The sequence below is a fragment of the Phyllostomus hastatus genome, unplaced genomic scaffold (genome assembly GCF_019186645.2).
Source record: "Phyllostomus hastatus isolate PE091 unplaced genomic scaffold, TTU_PhHast_1.1 phas_contig_30, whole genome shotgun sequence".
Taxonomy (NCBI): Eukaryota; Metazoa; Chordata; class Mammalia; order Chiroptera; family Phyllostomidae; genus Phyllostomus; species Phyllostomus hastatus.
The window spans coordinates 1,291,844-1,317,810 of NW_025333841.1; the positions used below are offsets into that span (position 1 = coordinate 1,291,844).

At 37.2% G+C, this 25,967-nt stretch overlaps 2 pseudogenes; one reads left to right on the forward strand and one right to left on the reverse strand.

Moving 5' to 3' along the window:
- Positions 1-6,801: 6,801 nt before the first annotated feature.
- LOC123819046 lies at positions 6,802-8,032 on the reverse strand (annotated as a pseudogene).
- A 3,143-nt stretch (positions 8,033-11,175) lies between these two features.
- LOC123819047 lies at positions 11,176-11,798 on the forward strand (annotated as a pseudogene).
- The last annotated feature ends 14,169 nt before the right edge of the window (positions 11,799-25,967 follow it).

Sequence of the window (25,967 nt, forward strand, 5' to 3'; positions counted from 1 at the left end):
AGTTTCTAAATGTTCATATTATTTTTGAAAGAGTGTTGAAATAGCAAACTGATTTTCAGTTTACCTACTTGTCCTTTCACATCTATCATTTATTGTCTCATGCATTTTGAAAAATTTATTAGATGCATATACATATGGTTATGTCTTTTTGGAGATGTCACCACTCTATTTTTTCATAGCATTCCTCTTTATCCTCTAATAATTGTTCTTGTTTTGATATCTACTTTGTTTCAAATTAATGTTGATTCTCAACCTTTTTCTTTGGTTAGTGTTTTATGCTATATTTTTCTTCACCTTTTTACTTTTAATTTTTGTGTGCCTGTATTGTATGTGTGTGTCATGTGTGTCTGTTTGTGGTGTATAGTATGTTGGTGGTTGGGTTTCTGGTTGGATAGAGTAAGTGAGTAGGTGGATTGGTTTGTATTTTATTTCATATCACTGCTGTTGTGTTAACCATTTCAGTTTTAAACAACTTTTAATGAAAAAACTTACATATAATTTATTCATTTAAAATGTATAAACAATTTTTAGTAAAATTTATATGTTCTGCCATCATGACCGTAATATAGTTTTATAACATTTTTCACTGTCTCAGTAATATTCTTCATATTAATTTACGCTTAATCTCGGTTTTTACTCTCAATCCCAGTCAAGCACTAATTTTTTTTTTGTAGATTTGCTTTTTCTGGCCCTTTCATAATTCTGTAATCATTTAATATATAGTCTTTTGTGTTTGAGTTCTTTTACATAGATTATTATTTTGAGATTGGTCAGTATTACTATATGATCAGTATTTCATTTATTTTTATTTGTGAATAATATTCAGTTGTATACCACATTTAGAATATACCACTTGTTTCTCTGTTAAACCTTTGATAAGAATTTGGGTTATTTCTATCTTGTTGGCTATGATAAATTATACTTCTGTGAACATTCATGTGGAAGTCTTTTTATGAATATGTTTTCATTTCTCTTGTGTATGAATTGTTGAATAACACGGTGATTTGTATTTAACTTTGTTTAGAAATATCTTAAGTTTTTTTTCAATATAACTGTAACATAATACACCCCATCAGTAATGTATGAAGGCCAATAATTCTATCTTTGTCTACATCTGTTACTGTGTTCTGTTGGAGTAAAATTGTATCTCATGGTGGTTTCAGTTTGTATTTCCTTATTGACTAATGAATTAGGATTTTTTTTTCATTTTCTTATTAGCCATTTATGTATCTTCTTTGGTGAAATGTCCATTAAACATTTTTGTTCAATTTTAAGTGGATTGTTTGCCTTATTACTAAGTTATAACAGTTCTTAATATATTCTGGATGATAGGATTGTATTAGTTCTGTGACTTTTATTTTTTCTCATCTCTTTGCACATATAAACTAATTACTAAAATTTTGCAGCACACGAAAAAATCTGTTTTTTGCCCTTCTGACCCCAAAAAAAAAGTATGATTTTTATTTATTCACATCAGGTGGCCATTGTTATGTTGGCTGTTGTTATTTTTTAAATTTTACAATCCAAGGGAAAAGGCATCAGTGCCCCAGACTAAATAGTCAGGTATTGTATGTTTTAAAAATTCTTGTGGCATACGCGTTGACCATTGTTATATTTGGTAGTTTGCAAGTATTCTAATAAATGTCTTGTATTTTTAATTGTCATAATTGTGTCTTATGAAATAAAAAGTTTTGATTTTTATTGAAAGCTTATTTTCATTATTTTTTTTAGGGAAGATTTTTTCAGTATCATATCTAGCAAACCTTTGCCTAACCCAATGTGTCAAGGATTTATTGTGTGTTTTAACAGTTTTAGTTTTACCTTTTACAATTAGATTTCTGCTTATATTTTGAGATTAATGTTTATGTATGTTGTGACATAAGAGTGTAAGTTCATCTTATTGCTGTACATATCCAATAGTTTAATCATTGTTATTTATAATCAACTCCCCCTGCCCCACAGAAAAAAAAACTGCTGTAATTTTGGTAGTGATTCTCACTGAATATATAGATCAATTTTGGGAGAATTGTTATCTTGACCATCATGCATATTATACATGAGATATCTATTTATTTAGATTGCTTTAACTCTCTCCAATAGCATTGTGTAATTTTCATTGTACAAATCTGTTTTTTATTGAGTTATTAAATATTCAGTGTTTTTGATGCTATTGTGTGTGGCATTGCTTTAATTTTATTTTTGGATTGTTCATTGCTAGTGTATAGACAATTTACTATTGCACCTGGATTTTGTATCATATAGTTAGCTGTTTCAGCTGACAGAATATGTATACTAATATATATATACATATCTGCAAATATGTATTTAATCCTTACCCAGGGACATGCTTATTGGTTTGAGGGAGGGAGGGACGGGGGAAGAGAGAGAGATACATCTGTATGAGAGATAAAACATCAATTGGTTGCCTCTTGTATGTGACCTGACCAGGGACCAAACTGGCAACCCAGGCATGTACTCTGACTGGGAATCAAACCTGCGACCTTTCAGTTTATAGGAGACACTCCCACCAACTGAGCCACACCTGCCAGGACTACAAATATTTTTATATTTATCTATATGTGTTTATATTAACCCAAACATGAATTCATATTGATGTCTCCAACTTTAATCCATTACCATGATTAAATGAGTGATTCTATTCATTTCTCTTTGTCTATAATCATCCACTGGTAGGTAGCAACCAAGCTCCTAACATTTGCTGTGCATTTACTAATTGTTCAATTCTGCTATACATGTATGTATAGCTATTTCAAAAGTTTCAAAAAACCCTGTGGGAAACAACCTTATCCACTAGAGTATAGTGCTTGTGAATAGCTCCTTTTGCCTTTAGCCTTATATATAGGCTCCTCACATTAATGGTAAAAGTCTGGGAACTTTCCTCCTGGGATCAGGAACAAAAATGTCCTTTCTCATCACTCCTACTCATAATACCGGAGGTCTTAGCTAGTGCAATAATACATGAAAAACAAAAATGTTTATTGGAAAGGAAGAAATAAAACTATATTTACACATAAGATTGTTTATGTAGAAAATTTCAAAGAACCTCCAAAAACCTAAAACTAATAAGTGAGGATAAGAAGGAAGCACTATACATGGTGACTATATGAGAGTTGATTGTTTTCTTATGTGCCAGCAGTGAACACTTGGACTTTATAATAAAAAAATACGACTTCCATTTACATCAAACAAAAATGAAATGCTTAGGGTATAAGTCTTAAAAATAGATACAGGAATATTAGGTGGAATATTGGAAAACTGTTGGTGGAATATTAGAAAACTCTAGGAAAGAGATCAAAGAAGATCAAAATAAATGGAGAGATATTTTGTATTCATAGATTGGAAGATTCATTATTGTTAAAATCACTTCCCCTTCCTTGATGTATAGATTCAGTACCATTTCCATCAAAATTTGATTAAGGTATTTTGTAGATGTTGGTAAGTTGACTCTAAATGTTTTATGAAAAGGCAAATTATTACTAACAAGTAACAATAGTGGTGCAGAAAAAGCACAAAGTTGGAAGACTCATAGTACCTGGTTTCAAGACTTAGTATAAAACTACAGTCATGGCCCTGGTTGGTATAGCTCAGTGGATTGAGCGTGGGCTGTAAACCAAAGGGTCGCCAGTTCAGTTCCCAGTCAGGGCACATGCCTAGGTTGCAGGCCAGGTCTCTAGTGGGGGCTCTGTGAGAGGCAACCACACATTGATGTTTCTCTCCCTCCCTTCCCCTTTCTCCAAAAATAAATAAATATATAAACTACAGTTATGAAGACAGCATGTTATCCTGGTAAAAGGATAGACACTCAGATCAGTACAACAGATTGAAGAGCTGAGAAATAGACTCACACAAATATAGTGAACTGATCTTTGTCAAAGGCAGGAAGGCTGTCTGTCCAGTGGTGAAAGGAGTCTTTTCAATAAATCATGCTAGAACAACTGTTACGTCCATAGATAAAAAAAAAAAGTGAATCTCCCTGGCTGGCATAGCTCAGTGGATTGAGCGCGGGCTGGGAACCAAAGTGTCCCAGGTTCGATTCCCAGCCAGGGTACATTCCTGGGTTGCAGGCCATAACCCCCAGCAACCGCACATTGATGTCTCTGTCTGTCTGTCTCTCTCTGTCTCTGTCTCTCTCTCCCCCTCCCCCCCATCCCCCTTCCCTCCCTGAAAATGGATAAATAAAATCTTAAAAAAAAAAGTGAATCTAATTAGAGACTTGAAACTTTTCATAAAAATTAACTCAAAATGGATCATAGACTTAAATATAGAATGGAAAACTATAAGACTTCTAAAATAGTACAGGAGAGTATGTGACCTTGAGTTTGGTGATGAGTTTTAGGTAGAACATCAAAAGCATAATCCACTTAAGAAGACATTAGTAAGTAGGAGATTTTTTAAATGTAAAAATGTGTTTATTCACAATCCTTGAGAAGTTACCATTCCTTCAAAAAATTCTACCTGGCTGGCGTAGCTGGCATAGTGGATTGAGAGTGGGCTGCGAACCAAAGTGTCGCAGGTTTGATTCCCAGTCAGGGCACATGCCTGGGTTGCAGGCCACGGCCCCCAGCAACCTCACATTGACGTTTCTTTCTCTTTCTCCCTCCCTTCTCTTTCTAAAAATAAATAAATAAAATCTTTTAAAAAACTCTTAACAAAAACATGCCAAAAAATTACAATAGTAGCTTATGTCAAACCAAAAATACATGTCTGATGTGTATAAACTTCAAAAAGCATAACATAGGCACTGTGAATATGGGTTACCTTTAAAATATTTCCCATGATGTAACTACAACTTAAATTACGTTAAGACAGAGATATATAATAAAATTAAGATGTTTACATATTTAAAGTGTCATATTTATTTCAGTGAGATAAAAAAGAGATGAAACTACAGATGTCATTGCCTGGCAGTTCAAATATTGAAAGGACCACATGATTTTTCTTTTTAAGTGCAGCAAGAACTTTAAGTTACTATTTACATCTGGACCTTTCTGTATTATTAAGGACATGCATTGTCATTGTTGCAAGGAAAATAAATTTAAAAAACCACGAAGGAAAAAAATCAAAAGAATTTGCATAGTGAAATCATATCAGTCTTCAGCAAAATCAAGACAAGCAATTAGGGAATGTCTTATACTGGCCTTTTAAATCGGTACATAAACTTTAGAGAAGAGTTCATTGTATATCACAAAAAGTAGTGATATATATATCGATATACTTAGTTCAATTTCATTAATGCACCTTGTATGACAAGGCAGAGGAAAACAATAAACATCAACAGATCCTTTCACACCTTGAAAGGATTTTATATATTTTGAAATGCCTTTATTGTCTTTTTAGGTTTCCTTTCTTACTAAATCATGCACAGAGAATATGTTCTGTGTAAAATCTTTCTGAGACCAGTTATTGGAAATATAAACTTTAGAAGAATGACACCTAGAAATGTAATATATCAATTAAAGTCAGTATTCACTTATAATGCACATAAAAGGAAGTAAAAAACCTAAGTATATTTATTTTCTTCAAAATTACTTTTGATTACCAATTTTGTGTTCAAACTCTGAAAGCTTATTTTGTCACATCATATCCTTTGTTTCAGACTGAATCAACACTGTCATACTTGGATATGTAGTAAGTGTAGAAAGATTAAGAACAAACTGACAGTAATCTGGGGGGAGGTGGGCAGGGATAATGGAGGGAAAAGGGAGAAGGGTTTTCAGGAACTACTATAAAGGACACATGGATAAAACCAAGAGGGAGGTTGGAAGCAAGGGAGGGAGGTGGGTTTGGCTGGGGTTGGGGGCAGGGAGAGGGAGAAAATGCATACAACTGTAATTGAACAACAATAAAGTAAATTTAAAAAAAAATGTAAAAGACACATGGAATAAACCAGAGGGGGCTGGGATCAAGGGTGGGAAATGGGGATGGCTGGGGTGGGGGGGAGTGGTGGGGGAAAATGGAGACAACTGTACTTGAACAGCAATTTTTAAAATGTGGAAAAAATAACACACAAAAAAGCCAAAAATAGCCCTGGCTGGTGTAGCTCCATGGATTGAGCGTGGGTGCAAACCATGCATCGCAAGTTGGATTCCCAGTCAGCGCACATGCCTGGGTTGTAGGCCATAGCCCCCAGCAACCGCACATTGATGTCTCTCTCCCTCTCTCTCTCTCTCTCTCTTTCTCTCTCCCTTCCTTCTCTAAAAATAAATAAATAAAATCTTTTTAAAAAGCCAAAAATAAAAAAAATTAGAAAGAAAATGATACTTGAGCATTTCTTTAAGGTCATTTATGAAAATTAATTGTGCTTACTACTAGACAATACAGTTTAAGTCAGTAGTAGGAATAAATAATGCTGGAAAGGAAACACTACTCTAAATCTGAACCAGGCTGTCCATCCTTGTGCTCCCTCACATCTGCTGAGCATTAACACAGAATGACTTAGTATTTTCATAGTTAGCTAAATAAGCTTATGAAAACATACTAAGTCAAACTAATAAAATTACTTAAATGAAAATCTACAAATAGTAAACAGGAATGCTATAAAGGAGTTAAAATAAATGTAATTGATAACATGACAGAACCATTAACTTGTTTTTGGAATACAGAAGGCAGATGAAGTTGCACTTAATCCCGCGCAATTACGATATAGTCCATCATACCTAGTCCTTTATAATAGCATTTACAACATGGTTTCTACCTCCCTCCCAAAAACCCCAGCATAATTTATACATTCTAGTTGTTTTTTAGCATTTGGTTGTAACTGCTAAGGAGGGTCACAAAGTTTTACCTTCTCGTTTGTTTATCTCCATCAGACTGCTTCATACCACAATTAGACAGTTCTAGTACAGGATTTACAAATCCAGAATACTCAAAATTGCCTTTATCATCCACTGGCACTCACAGAATTACTCTCCCACTCCAGCCTGTTGGAGTTATCAGAGGTGGACACAGGATAACTTCCAGGCTTCTTGCCCCTACACCTGAGTGATTCCTAGAGAATGTCTTCCTCTGTCTTAGAACGCTGTATCATTGGAAGCATTGGATTCATTCCTTCTTCAACTTCCCACTCTAGATCTAAGGATGTGCTGTCATCCTTTCCACTAGTTGATTTAGTTTTGGTCATTAAATCACAACTGCTTTCTGTATTTGCTGTGAAAACTGCAACATCTGAGGAGAGTTTACTACTTGGAAAACCTTCATACTGTGATTTTATATGTCTCAAACAAGATTCAAAGTTTTCTTTCCGTCCTGACTTTTGACATCTTGTTGGTGGGGTGGCCCATGCACTGTGCTCTGCCTTTCCTGCTCCTCCAGCCTTTCCTGGTCTCCAGCCTTGGAGCCTTCATTGCTTTACTGCCCTGGCTGCTTCATGCTCTGTAGCATATAAAGCTGCTTCTAGTCTTAACGTATTTTCTCATAAGGCTAACTCGTTTTGAATTTTCATACCCAGACCTTTCTGTTTTTCAGCAATAGAATCATAATGCCACCCACTCTCTTAGGTCAACAATTTGCCAATGACTGCTTCCTGCAGTTTTTCCTTCATCACTTTCTATTAGATTGTCAAGCAAGAAAAAGTGACTCAAGCCCTGGCTGGTGTAGCTCAGTGGATTGAGCGCGGGCTGGGAACCAAAGTGTCCCAGGTTCGATTCCCAGCCAGGGTACATGCCTGGGTTGCAGGCCATGAACCCCAGCAACTGCACATTGATGTTTCTCTCTCTCTATCTCCCCCTCTTCCCTCTCTAAAAATAAATAAATAAAATCTTGAAAAAAAAAGGAAAAGTGACTCAGATGATTCTACTGTGGAGTTGCTTCAAATGAACTTGCTGCTTTAATTTTGGTACACCTCTTTACTGGGGCAGGTCCAGCATCTGCCTCCAGAATCACTGTCTTACTGACAAAAGAGCACCCATCCCTCAGTTAAACACTCACCTCTGGAGCATGTTCTAAAATAGTTGGATCCTCCGGCACACTGCAGCCACCCCACTTTCCTGCAGAGCCATCTGAAGCACTGCATCTAGTAGCAGTTCTCAATGGTAGCTGCCCCGCGTTGCTCCTCCACTCACTCCAGGCCTGCAGGAAGCTGCATCCTGGACTCACAGTGGGTGGGCTGGAGCTGGCAGCCTGGAGATCTTGGCTGGAATAAAAGCCTAGGCTACTCCTAAGACCACCCAGTCACTGTAGCAGGAGGAGAGAGTGCCAGCGGGAGTGCTGGGCTACCTGCTCTGGACCCTCAGGCCCTCCGCATGGCACTGTACTTGCCTCAGCCCTCAGCTTTGTGTGAGGGGTTGGTGTCACCACCAAAGGTTGCTAGGTCCCCTAAGTTGGACTTATTAAAATTAAAAACGTTTGCTCTGAAAAAAGTCAAGAAAATGAAATGACCATGACTGAATGGTAGGATTGAACCCTTAACCTTTGGAATCTTACGCTACTTCCAGATAGGTTGTGTCAGAATTGAGTTTAATTTTCAGATACCTTGCTGGTGTCTGAGATTTGTATACTGTTGTGAGGGATCCCCAGCCCCCATGGTGGAATTGGGTTTGGGAACCCAATTTAATATAAAAGCTCCCCAATTTCATCTATAGATTCAGTGTCAGCCAAACCAGAATCTCAGCAACCTCTACAGGGATATTGCCAAGCTCATTGTAAAATTTACATTAAAATGCAAAGAAATTAAAATAACAAAAATAGTTCTGAAAAAGTTAAAAATAGTTTGAAAGCTACCTGATTTATATACTTCTAAAGATGGAGTAATCAGTGGTATGTGGTATCGGTGAAAGAAACACACGGATCAGTGGAACAGCATAAGGAGTCCAGGAATAAACCCACACAAATCTAGTTATTTTCAACTCACATGCAAAAGACCAATATGGAAAGGGTAACCTCTTAAACAAAAGGTGCTGAAACAATTAGAAGACCCTGTTAAAAAATATGTGAACACATACCTTACTCATTATATAAATATTAATTAAAATATATCACAGAAACTTTATGATATTTAGGAGAAAACATTCATTTTTAGAAACAGTACTGATAGCACAATGTTAATGCTAGTTGAAAACTTTATTTCTTAAAAGAATTTGGCAGAGTTGTTTTTAACTGACTTTATCTTTCAGTGCAGTTTTAGGTTCATAGCAAAACTGAGAGGAAGGCACAGAGATATACCTGCTGCCCCCACATATACTCTACTTCCCTCATTATCAGTGTGAGCATATTATTCTAGTTTTATTTGATGCTTATTAGCATGTGGTTTAGGGGAAAGGGGTATTCCCTACTGTTCTTTTTTTAATCATTTTAAAAATATTTTTTATTTATAGACAGAGGAGAAGGGAGGGAGAAAGAGACGGGGAGAGACATCAATATGTGGTTGCCTCTCACATACACCCCCACTGGGGATCTGGCCCACAACCCAGGCATGTGCCCTGCCTGGCAATCCAACCAGCGACCCTTTGGTTTGCAGGCTAGCACTCAATCCACTGAGCCACACCAGCAAGGGCTCTACTGTTCTGATGAAGACTGTGTTAAGCAGGCACTTTGAATTTGTATTTTGGGGTATGGATTTCACAAGCCTTATGTCTTCAGATGTGATGCTATTTTCAGCGTGTATTTCTGTTCCTTTCCTAGGGCTGAAGCTTTGTATTTTTCTCCCCCTTACCCAGATATAGTTGCTTTCTACCAGTGGGTGCCTCCACATTGTGCACTTAGGCTTTTGTTCTTAAAGGTGGTAGGCCTGGTATTCATTTTGCTCTGTCCTCTATTCCCAATGCTTTGGGCTCCAGGTTTTAATGCTCCTCCTTTTATATTAAGAACCTTTTCTTCTTTGTAAGAGAGAGAGGAGGGATGTATGTAGGCACAATTTCAGCCATTTTTGCTGCTCTTCTTTCCCAGAGGGCACCGAGGGAACCTTTTTCTGTGATCTTGCCTGCGGTTACCTGTTGGTAGAGACTGCAATGAGTGAGTGCAACGTGACCTGCATTTTGAAACCCAGAGGGGCTTCTCATTTTTATGGTAGCCCACACTTGACCTTCAGCAGTTTTTTATAATTTTTTTAACATAGACCTCTTTTTTTTCTTTTTGTTTTTTTTAAGATTTTTAAAATTTATTTTTAGAGAGGGAAGGGAGGGGGATAGAGAGAGAGAAACATCAATGTGTGGTTGCTGGGGGTCATGGCCTACAACCCAGGCATGTACCCTGACTGGGAATCGAACCTGCGACACTTTGGTTCGCAGCCTGTGCTCAATCCACTGAGTTACGCCAGCCAGGGCAGTTTTTTATAATTTTTAGTTTAACTTGTCTACCTGCTTTTATGACTTCCTGTGGCATTTGGTCCAGTAATCAAATGCTTAGATTCTGTTTTTCCCCTGCAGATACCTTCCCTTCTTTAAATTTCTGTGTCATTTTTTTTTGCCCATGACTTTATTTCTAAGGTCAAGAAAATCATTAACTTGTAGTTGTCAAGCCTTTCATCTTCTCTTAAGGGATGTAGTGATGCTGCTTCTAGATTTCCACATGTGTGAACTTCGTAATCTTTCTTATTTTTTTCTTGTTTCTCATTTTTGTCTATTACATTATTTGAACATATTTTAGTATTGCATTTTAATGTTCTTATATACTTTTTTCAAGATTTTATTTATTTTTTAGAGAGGAGAAGGGAGAGGGAAAGAGAAGGAGAGAAACATCAATGTGTGGTTGCCTCTCGTGCCTCCCCTACTAGGGACCTGACCTGCAACCCAGGCATATACCCTGACTGGGTATCGAACCAGCAACTCTTTGATTCTCAGGCTGGCACTCAACTACTGAGCCACACCAGCCAAGGTGTTCTTTTATTCTTTTTTATTACATCTCAAATTTGCTTCATTGCTTTAGGGATTACTATATATATATATATATATATATATATATATATATATATATATATATATATATATATATATATACACCTTGCATACTGCCCTTGGCAGTCCCTGGGATCTGTCTTTTGCTTCAGCAGGGTTTCAGCGGAACAGACCCAGGGATGCCCCTTCTTCCAGCCTCTGACTACCCTTCCAGCCTCTTTTCTAGTCACCACCTTTGGAACCACCTCAGCCATCTTCAGCCCCCCAAAACAGCCAACACCGGTTTTTGAGCTTAACTCCTCATTGCCGAACAACAGCAAGCTCAATGAGCTTCCAAATTTGTCAGAGTTATTCCACCCAGGTAGAGGTTCCAGTCAACAGCCTGGCCACCCTTTATCTGTGGGCCTCCTACACCTCCGTCCCTCTGGGCTTCTGTTTCGCCCATGATGATGTGGCTCTGCGGAGCATGGGCCACTTCTTCCGAGAGCTGGTGGAAGAGAAGCACAGAGGCATCAAGTGTCTGTTGAAGATGCAAAACCAGCATGTGGGTGTGCCTTCTTCCAGAAGGGTTGGAGAAGAACCTGAACCAGGCCCTTTCACATCTGTATGCTCTGTGTTCTACCTGCATAGCCCCTCAGCTCTGTGACTTCCTGGAGAACCACTTCCTGGACAAGTGGGTGAAACATCAAGAAGACGGGCGACACCTGGCTCATCTCTGCAGGTAGTGGGGTCCTCAGCCTGGGATGGGCCAGTATCTCTTCCAAAGGCTCACCCTCAGGCTCAGCTAGGAGCCTTTGGAGCCCAGAGGCCTTTGAGGGGCCTCTCTGCATCCCCCTAGTGTCTGGCTTCTGTCTGAGCCTCTCCCCACAACCACTAGGCATTCTTTTCACCACTGTGGAGCCCACTCCCATGCCTTGGACCAAATGGAAACAATCAAGCTTTTTGTAGCCAAAAAAAAGGGAAAGAAATATATATATATAAAATATATATACAGTAAATAGATATTCATATATTTATATCTAAATTAAAATATATTTATATAAAATAAAAGTATATCTTTATATAAATATATAAATGTATATTTATATGTGCATTTATATAAATGTTTTATTTAATATATAAATAAATACACATGGATTTAAAATAAAGCTGTAATTTCAAGTAAAACAGAAAGAAGCCTTTACATTCATATAGATCTGTTTGTATTTCTCCCTTGATTTTTTTCAATAGTTGCCATGTACTTTATATATTTGAAAGCTCACAAGACTGTTAAGATTTCCACTTTCAAGAGCCATACATATTGTAAAGAACTGAAAGAGGGGAAATATAGTCCTGTATATTTATTCAGTCATTTACCAGTTCTGTTCTTTTTTTATTCCTAAAAATACCAGCTTCCCCTTGATAATGTCACTTACCTTTAGACTAAAGAACTCAGCCCTGGCTGGCATACCTCAGTGGACTGAGCGCGGGCTGCAAACCAAAGCATCGCAGGTTCAATTACCAGCCAGGGCACATACCTGGGTTGCGGGCCACGGCCCCCAGCAACCGCACATTGATGTTTCTCTCTCTCTCTCCCCCTCTCCCCCCCTCCCCCTCCCTCCCTTCCCTCTCTAAAAATAAATAAAATCTTTTTTAAAAAGAGAACTCTATCATGTCATCTCAATTCTGCTTGAAATAAACTCTTCATTTTTCTTTATCTAAGAAAGTGTTCATTTCACCTTCATTCCTGAAAGACATTTTCACTGGATTAAGGGGTGTCAGGTGATGGCTCTTCTTTTTTCAGCACTTTAAAAGATGTTTTTCTACCATATTTGTCCTCCACAGTTTCTGATGAGAAATTTGCAGCTGTTCGAGTCATTGGTTCCTCATATGAAATGTGTTATGTTTTGTAGCTGCTTCCGAACTTTTTTTCTGTAATTTTGTTTTAGCAGTTTGACTGTGATATTTCTGGGTGTGTTGTTCTTTCAGCATATTTTGTTTGGATTTGCTGAGGTTAGATATGTGAACTTACCTTTTATCAAATTTGGGCGGGTTTTGTTCTCACAAATGTATATATATATATATACATATATATATACATATATATATGTATATATGTATATATATATTGCACTTTTTTTTTCTCATTCTGGCTCTCTGATGACTTGTATGCTAGACATTTTGATATTGGTCCTGAGTCTCTGTTTTGTTTCAGCCTTTTGTTGTTCTGTTGCTCAGATTGGCTCTTTTGTGCTGTTTCCATTCTGTTACTAAGATCTCAAGTGAATTTTCAAATTGTAGATGTAATTTTTAGTTAAAAATTTCAATTTGTCTCTTTTTCAGTATTTTCAAGGTACACCATAAAAGTTATCCATTGTATGTGCACGATTCCTTTGCTTTTTAGTAAATTTGCATAGTGTGCTGCCACCATAGTCCAGTTTTAGGATATTTTGCTATTTCCAAAAATTACCTCAAACCCATTTATAATCAGTCCTGTTCCCATCCCCAGTACCAGGGTACCACTGATGTCTGTCTAAAAGTTTGCCTTTTCTGCCTGTTTTCATATAAATGAAACATATAATATTTATTATATTGAGTTTGGCCTCCTTCACTTACTAAAATCTTTTAGAGGTTTATTTTTCTGGTAGCATATATTAGTATTTTATTCCATTCTTAGAGCTGAATATTATTCAGTTTCATAAATATAACACTTTGTATCTGTTGAGCACTCAATAGAAAGTTGAAATTTTCCCCCTCTTTTCCTCTTGGCTATTATTAATAAGTGCTGTTATGATCATTGATATATATGTCCATGTATTTTTCATCTTTCTTACATAGATTATTTAGCATAGAATACTGGAGTATAGGGTAAGTATTTATTTAGCTTTGAAAGAAACTGCCAAACTGCTTTCCAGAGTGGCTGTAGTATTTTATATTCCCACCTGCAATAAATGAGAGTTTACATTCTTCCATATCTTCATCATAACTTGTTATTGCCCATCTTTTTTATTATAACCATTTTAGTGTGTATGAAGTGGCATTTCATTGTGGTTTCATTTTTCATTTCCTTAAGCTCTAATGAGGTTGAGCATCTTTTCATTTGCTTATTGCTTATTCATATGTATTTGGTGGACTATCATTTAAATCCTTTCTCCACTTCTAATTTTTTTCCTTAATGCATTGTAAGATATATCTATATGTATATATCTATATTTGTAGATAGACACAGATAGATAGATAGGTATAGACACAAGTCCTTTATCATAAATATGGTTTACAGATATTTTTTTCCCACTACATGGCTCGTCTTTTCATTTTCTATAGTGTTTATCTAGCATTAAAATTTTTAATTTTGGTGAAGTCCAGTATATCAGTTAATTTCTGTATCTTATCTTTGATCAGTGCCATACTGTCTTGATTGCTTTTGCTTTAAAGCAAGTTTAAAAATATAGTAATGAAAGACCTGCTGCTTTGTTGTTTTTAAAAATGGTTTTGGATGTTCTGTATCCCTTGCATTTAGGATCAGCTTGCTGTTTTCCATTTTAAAAAGAAGCCTGCTAGGATTTTGATGAGGATTGCATTGACTCTATAGATTAGATTGATGAGTGTTGTCTTCATAATAATAATGCATCTTCCAATCCAGTCATAATAATAATGCACCTTACAAGCAATGTTTTGTAGTTTCCAATATATAAATCGCTCTCTCTTTTTTGTGATTTTTTTCTTTTTTATTTTTCAATTAAAGTTGACATTCAAGATTATTTTATATTACTTTTTAGGCTTATAGCATAGTGGTCAGGAGTTCACTTAATTCACCAAGTGTTCTGCCTGAGAAGTCCAGTACCCACCTGGCACCATGCATAGTTTTTATATTAGTGACCATATTCCCTATGCTGTATTTTATATTCTTGTGTCAATGTAAGAAATGTCCAAACTTGTAGCAAATTTTTATGAGTTTATTTGAGCCAAACTGAGGACAATCGATGAGAAGCAAAATCTCAACAGACTGAAAACATTAGAGAATGACAGCTTTGTAGATTATTTTATACATTAGAGTCAGGCAGGGAGATGTAAGGAGGGTTGCATAAAATCCTTTGGTGGTAGATTAAGGGGGTGGGAGATAGCAAAATGGGCAATGTCTGAGAGGATAAAGAGTGAAATGGAGAGACGTGTACTCCTTTACATTGTGAGTACAGGATAGTTAATAATGAACATTTACAGCACATATAGATGTTATACAGGTAACAAGATAACAGTGAATAGGTCTAATACTGTGATGGTCTTGTGCTCTGGTGCAGGGGGTATGCTCTGAGGAGTCAAGAAAAGAAGACATACTATCATCTTGTCCTGCCCATGTGGCAAATTAATGCAACCTGAACCCAGTAAATTCAATTAAAAAAATAACATATAAATTTTATGTTAATAAAACTGTTTCACTGTTCGATATCCGTGATCTAAAATGTGAAAATTACTTAATTGTTGGCCTAGTGTGAACCTAGATTTTGTAATAAGGTCAAATATGATAAAGAAATTTTTCAGTTAAAAAAAAAGGAGAGAGATTACTTTGACATTTCAAAGGTATATTTTCTTAGGTGCAAAAACAGGACAGACAGGCTCACTTACAACAAAGATTGACCTTTGTTAAAGAAATTACAGGCCCAGGACTTGACTACCTGTCATGACTTGCTTTTAGTTAGGAATTTTTGTGTTCAGATCATCCTATGTGTTTATTTTCAGTCTCTGAGTTTGTAGGGCCCTCCATGCTGGCCTCTCCTGAGCTTCTCAGGTTTAGTATATGGCCCCTTTTTTCCCTCTATACCTATGACTATTTTGTAACTACCAATTTGCGCTTCTTAATTCCTTCACTTTTTACACCCAACCCCCCTCTCCCCTCTCATCTGGTAACCAGTTTTTTTTCTGTATCATTTTTAGCTGAGCCCCTTGTGATTTTAATGGCCCTAGTATTTTTGGCAGCTAGAATTAAATAATTTAATTCTTAATTAGGCCTTTGTTCACATGTTAAAGACTTCCTGCTTAACTTTTGTTCCCAGAAATGTTAGTCATTAGATTGCTGATGTGCTCTTTGTCAAGCAGGAGGGGATAACTTAAGGGTCTGGAGGAGAATTTATGAGTTTGTTTTACAGAAGTAAAGAACGTCTTCAAAGGAGCTGTGACCAGCTGCTGAGCCTGCAACTCTCTGAATAATCAAGAAAATGATTAAATGCATACTGGCTGCTTGCAGGCCAGCGAATAGCTCCTGCTATTTCACCTGCTTCCTTCCCTTTAAAACTCTTCTGCTTAGTCTGGAATTTTGGAGATGATATTTGGACATTAGTCTGCCATCTTTCCAGGCTGCTGGTTTCCTGAATAAAGCATATTTTCTTTTCAGTCCAACACTTGTCTCTCACTATTGGTTTTTGAGTGACCAAGAGCTAAACTTGGGTTTTTCAATAACACTTTGAGTCTGTGCCAGCTTTCTTTATCTCTTCTTTTGTTAAATTTATTTTGAAATGTTTTGTTCATTTTGATACTATTCAGAATGGGATTTCCTTTTTAAAAAAAGATTTTATTCATTTTTAGAAAAAGAAGAAGGGAGGGGAAAAGGGAGGGAAACATTAATGCGTGAAAGAAACATCCATTGGTTGCCTCTCTCATGCCCTCAGTCAGGAATCTGGCCTGCAACCCAGGCATGTGCCCTGACTGGGAATCAAACTGGTGACGCTTTGGTTCACAGGCTGGCACTCAATCCACTGAGCCACACCAGCCAGGGCTACCTTAGCAAATTTAAAATATACATAGGCATGTTATTAATTATAATTACCATGTTGTGCATTAGATTCTCAAAACTTACTCATTTTGTATGTGAACATTTGTACTCTTTGACCTACATCCATCTCCCCATTTCCTGTTCTTCCTAGTGCATGGCAACCACCATTCTACTCTGTATCAATGAAAATGACTTTTTTAAAAAAGACCTTATATATAATAGCATAGTGAATTTGTCTTTCTCTGTCTAGAATTATTTCACTTAGAATAATGCCATCCAGGTTGTAGCAAATGGCAGTATTTCCTTCTTTTTTTAAATGGCTGCACAATATTCCAGTGTATATACATAGAACATTTTTATTGTCCAATCAGTTAGGTCATTTCCATATATTGGCAGTTGTGAATAATGCTACAGTGGACGTGGGTATGTAAATATCAATGGCAAGGTATTAGTATCCAAAATATATAAAGAAGTCATACAATTCAACACCAAACAAACAATCCAATTAAAAAATGGGCAGAGGACTTGAACAGACATCTCTCTGAAGAAGACATAAATGGCCAACAGAGATATAAAGATGCTCAACTTCACTAGCTATTAGGGAAATGCAAATCAAAACTCACATCTGTTGGCATTGCTGTTGTCAAAAAGGCAATAGCAAGTTTTTAAGACGTTCTTTGCCCATTTTTATTGGGTTGTTTGGGGGATTTTTTGCAGTATTTTGGTTATTAGTCCTTTATTAGATACATAGCTTGCAAATATTTTCTCATATTCTAGTTTGCCTTTCAATTTATTGTTTGTTTTCTTTGCTGTGCAGAAGCCACTTGTTTATTTAAGCTTTTGTTTCCTGTGCTTTGGAGTCATATCAAAAAAATTGTTGCTGAGTTGTGTAAAGAAGTTTATTATTTAGTTTTTCTATGAGTTTTACAGTTCCAGGTATTTCCTTTCAGTCATTAATCTATTCTGAGTTAATTTTTTTGAGTGGTATAAGATAGGGAATGCAGTTTCATTTTTTGTTATGTGGATATCTAGCTTTTTTAATACTACTCATTGAAGGCACTATATACACGGTGTGTTTTTTGGTGCCCTTGTCTAAGATTAGTTGACTTTATATGCACAGGTTCATTTCTGGGCTCTTGATTCTGTTCCACTGGTATAAGTGCCTATTTTTATGTCAGTACTGTGCTGTGTTGATTACTATTGCTTTGTGATATAGTTTGAAATCAGGAAGTGTGCCTTGAGTTTTGTTCTTTTTTTCTCAGGATTGCTCACTATTAGGGGTTTTTATGGTTCCATATAAATTTGAGGATAGTTTTTACTATTTCTGTGAAAAATGCAATTGGAATTTTGATAGGGATTGCACTGGATCTGTAGGTCACTTTTAGGCAGTGTGGAAACATTAACAATATTAATTCTTCAAGAATACATTACCTTTTAATTTATTTGTGTCTTCATTTTTTTATTAATGTCTTTAAGTTTTCAGTATACTTATCTTTTATCTATTTATTTAAATTTATTCCTAAGTATTTCATTTAAAAATTCATATCTAGGTATTTTAATGATGGAAATCCTATTATAAAATTATAAGTTGTATATCACTTTATTTACACAGTATTTATTTAATTTATTTCTCTATCTACATTTTTATTGTTTATTCTATTAACAGTTGTCCCAATTTTTTTCCCTTTTGTCCCTCTCTAACCAGCCCACCCTTTTCTCCCATAGTCGATACCCTCTCTGTTGTGCATGTCATTCATGGGTCATCTATAAAAGTTCTTTGACTAATCCCTTCCCCTTCCTTCCACTATCACCCCCTCCCCTCCCTTCTTACAGCTATCAGTATGTTCCATGTTTCCATGTCTCTGGTTCAGTTTTTCTTATTAGTTTATTTTGTTCATTAGATTCCAGTTATTAGTGAGGTCATATGGTATTTGTTTTTCACCAACTAGCTTATTTCACTTAGCATAAAGAATCCTGAAACACCAATTCATAAGAACTTATGTACCCCTATGTTCATAGCAGTGCTATTTACAATAGCCAAGTGTTGGAAACACCCCAAGTGTCCATCAGTAAATCAGTTTTTAAACTGTGTTATAACCCTGGCTGGTGTAGCTTGGTGTATTGAGTACCAATACACTACTAAGCTACTAGGCTGTGAACCAAAGGGTCACCAGTTCGATTCCCAATCAGGGCACATGCCTGGGTTATGCGTCAGATTCCCAGTTTGGAATACACGAGAAGCAACCACACATTGGTATTTCACTCCCTCTCTGTCTGCCTTATTTTACTCAGCATAGTACCCTCTTGGTCCAACCATGTTGTCCCAATTGGCAAGATTTTGTTATTTTTTATGATTGAGTAATATTTCATTGTATAATATCTATTACCACTTTTTTATTCATTTGATTACTGATGGGCATTTAGGTTGCTTTCATATGTTGACTTTATAATACTATGATGAACATATGGGTGCATATACCTTTTCAAATTAGTGTTTTGGGTTTCTTCAGATAAATTCTCAGAAACGGAATTGTTGGGTCCTTATGTCTCTTGTTATAGCCTTATTTTAAATTCTGTTTTATGTGGTATATGTAGTGCCACCCCAACTCTTTGCTTGTTTCCATTTTCATGAATTATCTTTTTCTATCCCTTTACTTCCTGTTTGTGTTGTATCTTTTTCAACTGAAGTGAGTCTCTGAATTATGAAGGCAGGTAGTCAAGAAGCATTTTAGATGTCTGTCTCAAATCATCTTCAGATAGAGTGAAGGCAGGCAATTACCATCTTGATTGGTTTTCCTGGCCTATTGTATAAATGTCTCTAGTGATCTTAGTCCAGCAGGCAGGATGATTGTCCATCGATGAGCTGTTGTGGTGGCTTCTCTGAAGTCTACATCAAGATGTCCCACTTTAGCTTGGATAGCCTTGGGAATTGGCTAGTTTTAGTTCTCGGTGATTTCAAGTTAGAGGATAGGAAAATGAAAATGTTAGTTTGGAGGGTTGCATGCAAAGATTTAAGAAAACTAAAAAATTCTGGATCCAGTCTGATTAATAGGTAGAAATTAAAAAAAAAAAACCTCAAGAGACAATGAACGGCACTAGATTCTAATATCCAAAAGGGTATATTACAGTTTATGTCAAAAGAATTTTTCTATCTAAAATGACCCTTATTTTTTACATCAGAGATAGCCAAATTCAGACTAATATATTTGCAAAACAATTTTAGTTTCAATAAAGTTGACCTGATCATTTGTATAAGATTATTTGCAAGAAATGTAATTAACCATGTAGACTACTTTATTTTTTAATATATTTTATTGATTATGCTATTACAGCTGTACCATTTTCCCTTCACGCCCCTACACCCTGCACACCCTCTCCCACTCACATTTCCCCCACTTAGTCCATGTCCATCTGTCATACTTAAAACTTCTTTGGCTTCTACATTTCCCGTGCTATTCTTACCCTCCCCCTGTCTATTTTCTACCTACCATCTATGATACTTATTCTCTGTACCTTTTCCCCCTCTCTTCTCCTCCCACTCCCTTGTTGCTAACTCTCCATGTGATCTCCATTTCTGTGGTTCTGTCCCTGTTTAGTTGTTTGCTTAGTTTGTTTTTGTTTTTTTAGGTGTGGTTATTAATAATTGTGAGTTTACTGTCATTCTACTGTACATATTTTTTATCTTCTTTTTCTTAGATGTGTCCCCTTAACATTTCACATAATAAGAGCTTGGTGATGATGAACTCCTTTAACTTGACCTTATCTGACAAGCACTTTATCTGCCCTTCCATTCTAAATGAAACCTTTGCTGGATAGACTAAACTTAGATTCAGTTCCTTGCCTTTTATGACTTGAAATACTTCTTTCCAGCCCTTTCTTGCCTGCAAGGTCTCTTTTGAGAAATCAGCCGACAGTCTTATGGGAACTTCTTTGTAGGTTACTGTCCCTGTATCTCTTGCTGCTTCTAGGATTCTCTGCTTCATTTTTACCTTGGCTAATGTAATTATGATGTGCTTTGGTGTGTTCCTCCTTGGGTACAGCTTCTTTGGGTCTCTCTGAACTTCCTGGACATCTATTTCCTTTGCCAGATTGGGGAGCTTCATGATTTGTTCAAATAACTTTTCCATCTGTTGCTCTTCCTCTTCTCCTTCTGGTACCCCTATAATTCGGATGTTGGAACATTTAAAGATGTCCTGGAGGTTCCTAAGCCTCTCCTCATTTTTTAAAATTCTTGTTTCTTCACTCTTTTCTGTTTGGTTGTTTTTTTCTTCCTTCCGGTCCACTCCATTGATTTGAGTCACAGTTTCCTTCCCATCGCTATTGGTTCCCTGTGCATTTTTCTTCATTTCTCTTAGTGTAGCCTTCATTTTTTCATCCAATTTGTGACCAAAATCAACCAGTTCTGTAAGCACCCTTATCACCAGTGCTTGGACCTGTGCATCTGATAGGTTGGCAGTCTCCTGGTCACTTAGTTGTATTTGCTGTGGAGCTTTGATCTAATCTTCTGTTTGGGCCAGTTTTTTTCTTTTTTTTTTGGCCTGGTCGTGCCTGTTATGTGTGAGGGGCAGAGCCCTAGGTGTTCACCAGGGCGGGGCAACCCAGTCCCTGGGTTGTGATGTTGTATATGGAGTGAATTCTGACAGGAAACAATGGCACTTGCTCCTCTCTCCTTCGGATTTCAGTCCCTTCCGCCGCTCCCCCCAAGCAAACTGGGCATTTCTAGTGCTAATTCCTTTGTGGGTGGGCTTGTGTATGTTCTAGGACCCCGTGGGTCTCTCCAGTGCAGTCTCCTGTGAGGCTGGGAGTCTCTCCCTGTGCCTTAACCCCCACAGGTGTTTTCAGTCAGTGTCCCGAGGTTCTATTTCCCGGCGCTGGGATCCTGGGTTACGCAGTCTGTCTTACTGCCCAATTTCACCTGGTTTATCTGTGTGGGAATGTTGCCCAGACAGCCAGGCGCCTTGTGCGCAGTGCCTCGCTTCAGTCGCCGCCTCTGTCTGCCAGCCGCCTGTGCTCCCAGGGTCCACCTGCTGCGGTCTTTCACTCAGGATACCTTACAAGCCCAGGATGCATTACGTGTCCGGTGCCACTGCTTTTCGTACCTGGACCCCTCTCTGCCCAGCAGCCCTACTCCACCCCTCCTACCTGTCTTGATAAATTTGTCTATTTTAACTCCTTGGTTGTCCGACTTCCATACAGTTCAATTTTCTGTCAGATCTGGTTGTTATTTCTAAATTGTTGCTGACCTTATTTTGGTTGTGCGAGGAGGCACAGTGTGTCTACCTATGCCTCCATCTTGGCCGGAAGTCCATCCCCTCCCCATCACTATTGATTCCCTGTACATTTTCCTTTATTTTACTTAGTGTAGCCTTCATTTTTCCATCTAATTTGCGACCAAACTCAACCAATTCTGTGAGCATCCTGATTACCTCTGTTTTGAATTCTGCATCTGATAGTTTGGCCACCTCTTCGTCGCTTAGTTGTATTTTTCCTGGAGCTTTGATCTGTTCTTTCGTTTGGGCCATTTTTTGTCTCAGCACACCTGTTATGTGTGAGGTATGGAGCCTTATGTGTTAACCAGGGTGTGGTATCCCTTGTCGCTGGATTGTGACGCTATACGTGGGGCAATGGTCTGGGAGGGAACATTGGTGCTTGTTCCGCTCTCTACCGGATATCCGTCATTTCCCCTGCCTCCCACAAGGAAATTGGGCACTTCCGGTTCCGATTCCCGTGTGGGTGGGTTTGTGTACGTTGTAGGACCCTATGGACCTCTCCAATGAACTCTCCTGTGAGGCTGGGAGTTTCCCCCAGTACCTCAATCCCCACAAGTGTTTTCAATAGGTATTTTGAGGCTTTATTTCCCCATGCTGGGACCCTGGGTTGTGCAATTTGTCTCCTCCCCAGTTTCTCCTGCTTTATCTGTGCGCAAATGTGCAACCACCTGATCTGCCAGCTGCCTTGCTTGCTGTGCTTGTTCCACAATCTGCTGCATCTCTGGGTCCGCCAGCCACCGTTTTGCGTGCCTGGGGTCTGCCTGCCACCGCTTTGCTGCGAGCCCTCTCCATCCTGGCTGCCTGAGTCCGCCCCTCCTACCAGTCTGGATGAATGTGTCTACTTTAACTCCTTGGTTGTCGGACTTCCATAAAGTTCAAATTTCTGTCAGTCTAGTTGTTTTTTGTTTTTAAATTGTTGTCCTTCTTTTGGTTATGCGAGTAGGCAGTGTGTCTACCTACGCCTCCATCTTGCCTGGAAGTCTCACATAGCTTCCTCTAAATCTGCTTTACTGGAATTTTTATAAGGAATCTTTAGATTAAACTGAAAATGTCCTCTCAAGGCCAGAAAAAGTCAACCCACCAACTTACCATCAGACTTTGCCTGCAGTACCTATAGATTTTGAATTAATTCCTCTTTTCTTGAGGTTCTTGGTGTATCCTTAGATTCTTTCCTTTTATTTTCCAGTAACCAACCTTATATCCTTACTTGAAAAGAGTACTATAAAACATGTTGAACAAGGCACTAGGATGTTTTTCAAGGGGCATTTATTGGCTTCCAAAGTCAATCTTAATTCCTTAAAGCTTTTTAGTCGCATCTGAGTCTGTGCATATCTCTCTCAGATATAACATTTCAGTGAAAGGCTTATGTCCTCTTATAAGGAGAACAGATTCTCATTGAATGTATGAAAACAAACACTATCCTGAAGTAAAAATGCTCATTAACAGTTTTTAAATTTGGGAGGGGTCAGTTAGGGAGAAAAATGTGACTGTTTATGTCCTGTTTACAGCATTGTCTTTTAACCAAATGGCTAAGTCATGTATATTTTGAGAGAAACAAGTTTTCCTTTACCTGGAAATCAAAGAATTAAAGAAAAATCAGTAATTTCAAACAAAAATTTAAAAAATTTAATCATTTGCATCAGTTTATTTAGTCTTGTGTAATTTAACTTTTTTTGCTTGAATCGAGTTTTTCCATTAGTTATCTCCACCTTGCCTGACAATGGAGGGTGATAGGGTCGGTGACAATGCCAAGAAGTCTGCAAAGCTGTTCATCAAGACTTCTGTCGTTTGCTCAGTAAAGTGGGTGTGTCAGTCACTAGAGATTGTGGAAGGTATACTCCAAGTTGGAAGCAATTCCTTGGCCACTGTGAGGGCATCGGCCTCGTGGCAGGGGAAAGCTTCAACTTATCCAGAAAACACACACACAACAATGAGAACATACTGATAACCCAAACTTGGTGGCTGTTGAATGAAGTCCAGCTTAAATGTATTCAGGTGGATAAAGAAATGAAAAAGCAAAAAGCAAAAAAAAAAAAAAAAAAAAGAAGAAGAAGAAGAAGAAAAAGAAAAGCCAGGGATCCTGGAAGAACCAAGTGACCATCTTGGGGTTCTCATGCCCCCAACTATTCATGTGATTTATAGTCCTTGTTTACCTGTCTTCATATCTCCACTTCAGAAGCAGACTGTGGCCATGTTTCCAGGACAGCAGAAGGGCAAGGGTCTGGCAAATGAGGGGTCTGTTTAGCCAAACCAGACAGTTCTCCATCCTCTTGTGCTGCAGTGTGAGACTCCGGTTCAGTCCTTTCAGTGTGTCCCTCAGTTTTGGTGACTGACACCTGGTGCAGGACATCTCAGATTTCTAGGAATTTCACAGAATTTCTGGAACACTTATAACATAGACTTGCACAAATACAACATAAAGAAGGCTCAGTGTTGGTTTCTTATTTGTCAATGTTTCCCACACCATTTCAACACATCAAAAGTAAGCCTAACTAGTTAAGTATTTCTCTTGTATAAGGAGAGAAAACAAACCTTTTGAGGTGTTCCAGGAGCCCCTCTGGAATAAACCTCAAAGTTATTCCCAGGTCAAGACTCTATTTATAATTTAAATTTTGGAAATTTGTCAAAATATGAGGTTTGGACATTTGACTATATAGGATCATATGACAGTTTGAAGCAGTAGTTAATTATGCATTTATCCAAAGTGGCTATATAACATTTCAAACATACAGAAATTTAATTGTTAACAAAACTTAGTACTCTTACTATTGAGTAGATTCAGTTTTCTTAAGTAATCAAGGACCTGAATGAAGCAACAAAGAAAATTATTTTGATAGAACACAGAATAATTTTTGCTTTTTAGACATATTGTTTTACAATACCAGAAGACCAAGAGTCCTTTTACCAGAGAGAGAACAATGAAACTCTAATTTTGTAACAGCTTATATTTGATATTTAAATTCATTCACTTGATGAAAATTTCCTTTCTCATGATTCCTTTTCTTTTTAATTAAAGATTTTATTTATTTATTTTTTTAGAGAGGGGAAGGGAACGAGAAAAAGAGGGAGAGAAACATCAATGTGTGGTTGCCTCTCAAGTGCCCCCTACTGGAAACCTGGCCCACAACCCAGGAATGTGCCCTGACTGGGAATTGAACTGGTGACACTTTGGTTTGCAGCCCACATTCGATCCACTGAGCTATACCAGCCAGGGCTCATGATTCCTTTTCAGAAACCTTCTATATCTTTCCTTTTCATATTTACATTTTCATCCTATATTTCCCTCTTTCCCCTTGTGAAACAGCCAACCTTATTTTGGGACAAAATTAATTTATTTTCCCTCAAAAATATATCTTCATATTTTCCATAGCCCCCTTTTTAAATAACAAAACATACTCTATTTTCCTTATATATGGACTTATTTTCCTTAATATTATTAATTTTTATATCTTTAATTACATATTAGAATTCTTAACCTTAAAAATGATCTTAATTTCTACTGAAACTAAGAGGTTAACAATTGTGAACTGTCTGTTACATTAGTAGTTTTTAGATTGATGTATTTTTTTAAAGATTTTATTTGTTTATTTTTTAGAGAGGGAAGAGAGGGAGAAAGAGAGAGAGAAACATCAATGTGCAGTTGCTGGGGACCATGGCCTGCAACCCAAGCATGTGCCCTGATTGGGAATCGAACCTGCGACACTGGTTCGCACCCCGCACTCAATCCACTGAGCTATGCCAGCCAGGGCTTAGATTGATGTATTTCTGAACACATATCATAATTTTTAGGAATATATATTAGCTTATAGCAAAATTTTTAACTGTGGCACAAGACATGTTTACTAATAGGCCCAAATATATTTTTCTGTAATAAGAAGCAAAACGTAGATAAACCTATGTTCAGTAATTAATGTTTCATTATTTATCTATTTGGAAATGGTCTAGACATTCAATGAATAGTCACTTAATTTATCTAACAAAACTTTTTAAAGTTTCAAGTTACAAAAACCATTTAGATTATTTTTAACAATATGATTATTGCTGAAGAGTTCACCTAAGAAGAAGCTTTTTGTCCTACTTACATTTTATTTAATTTACTTT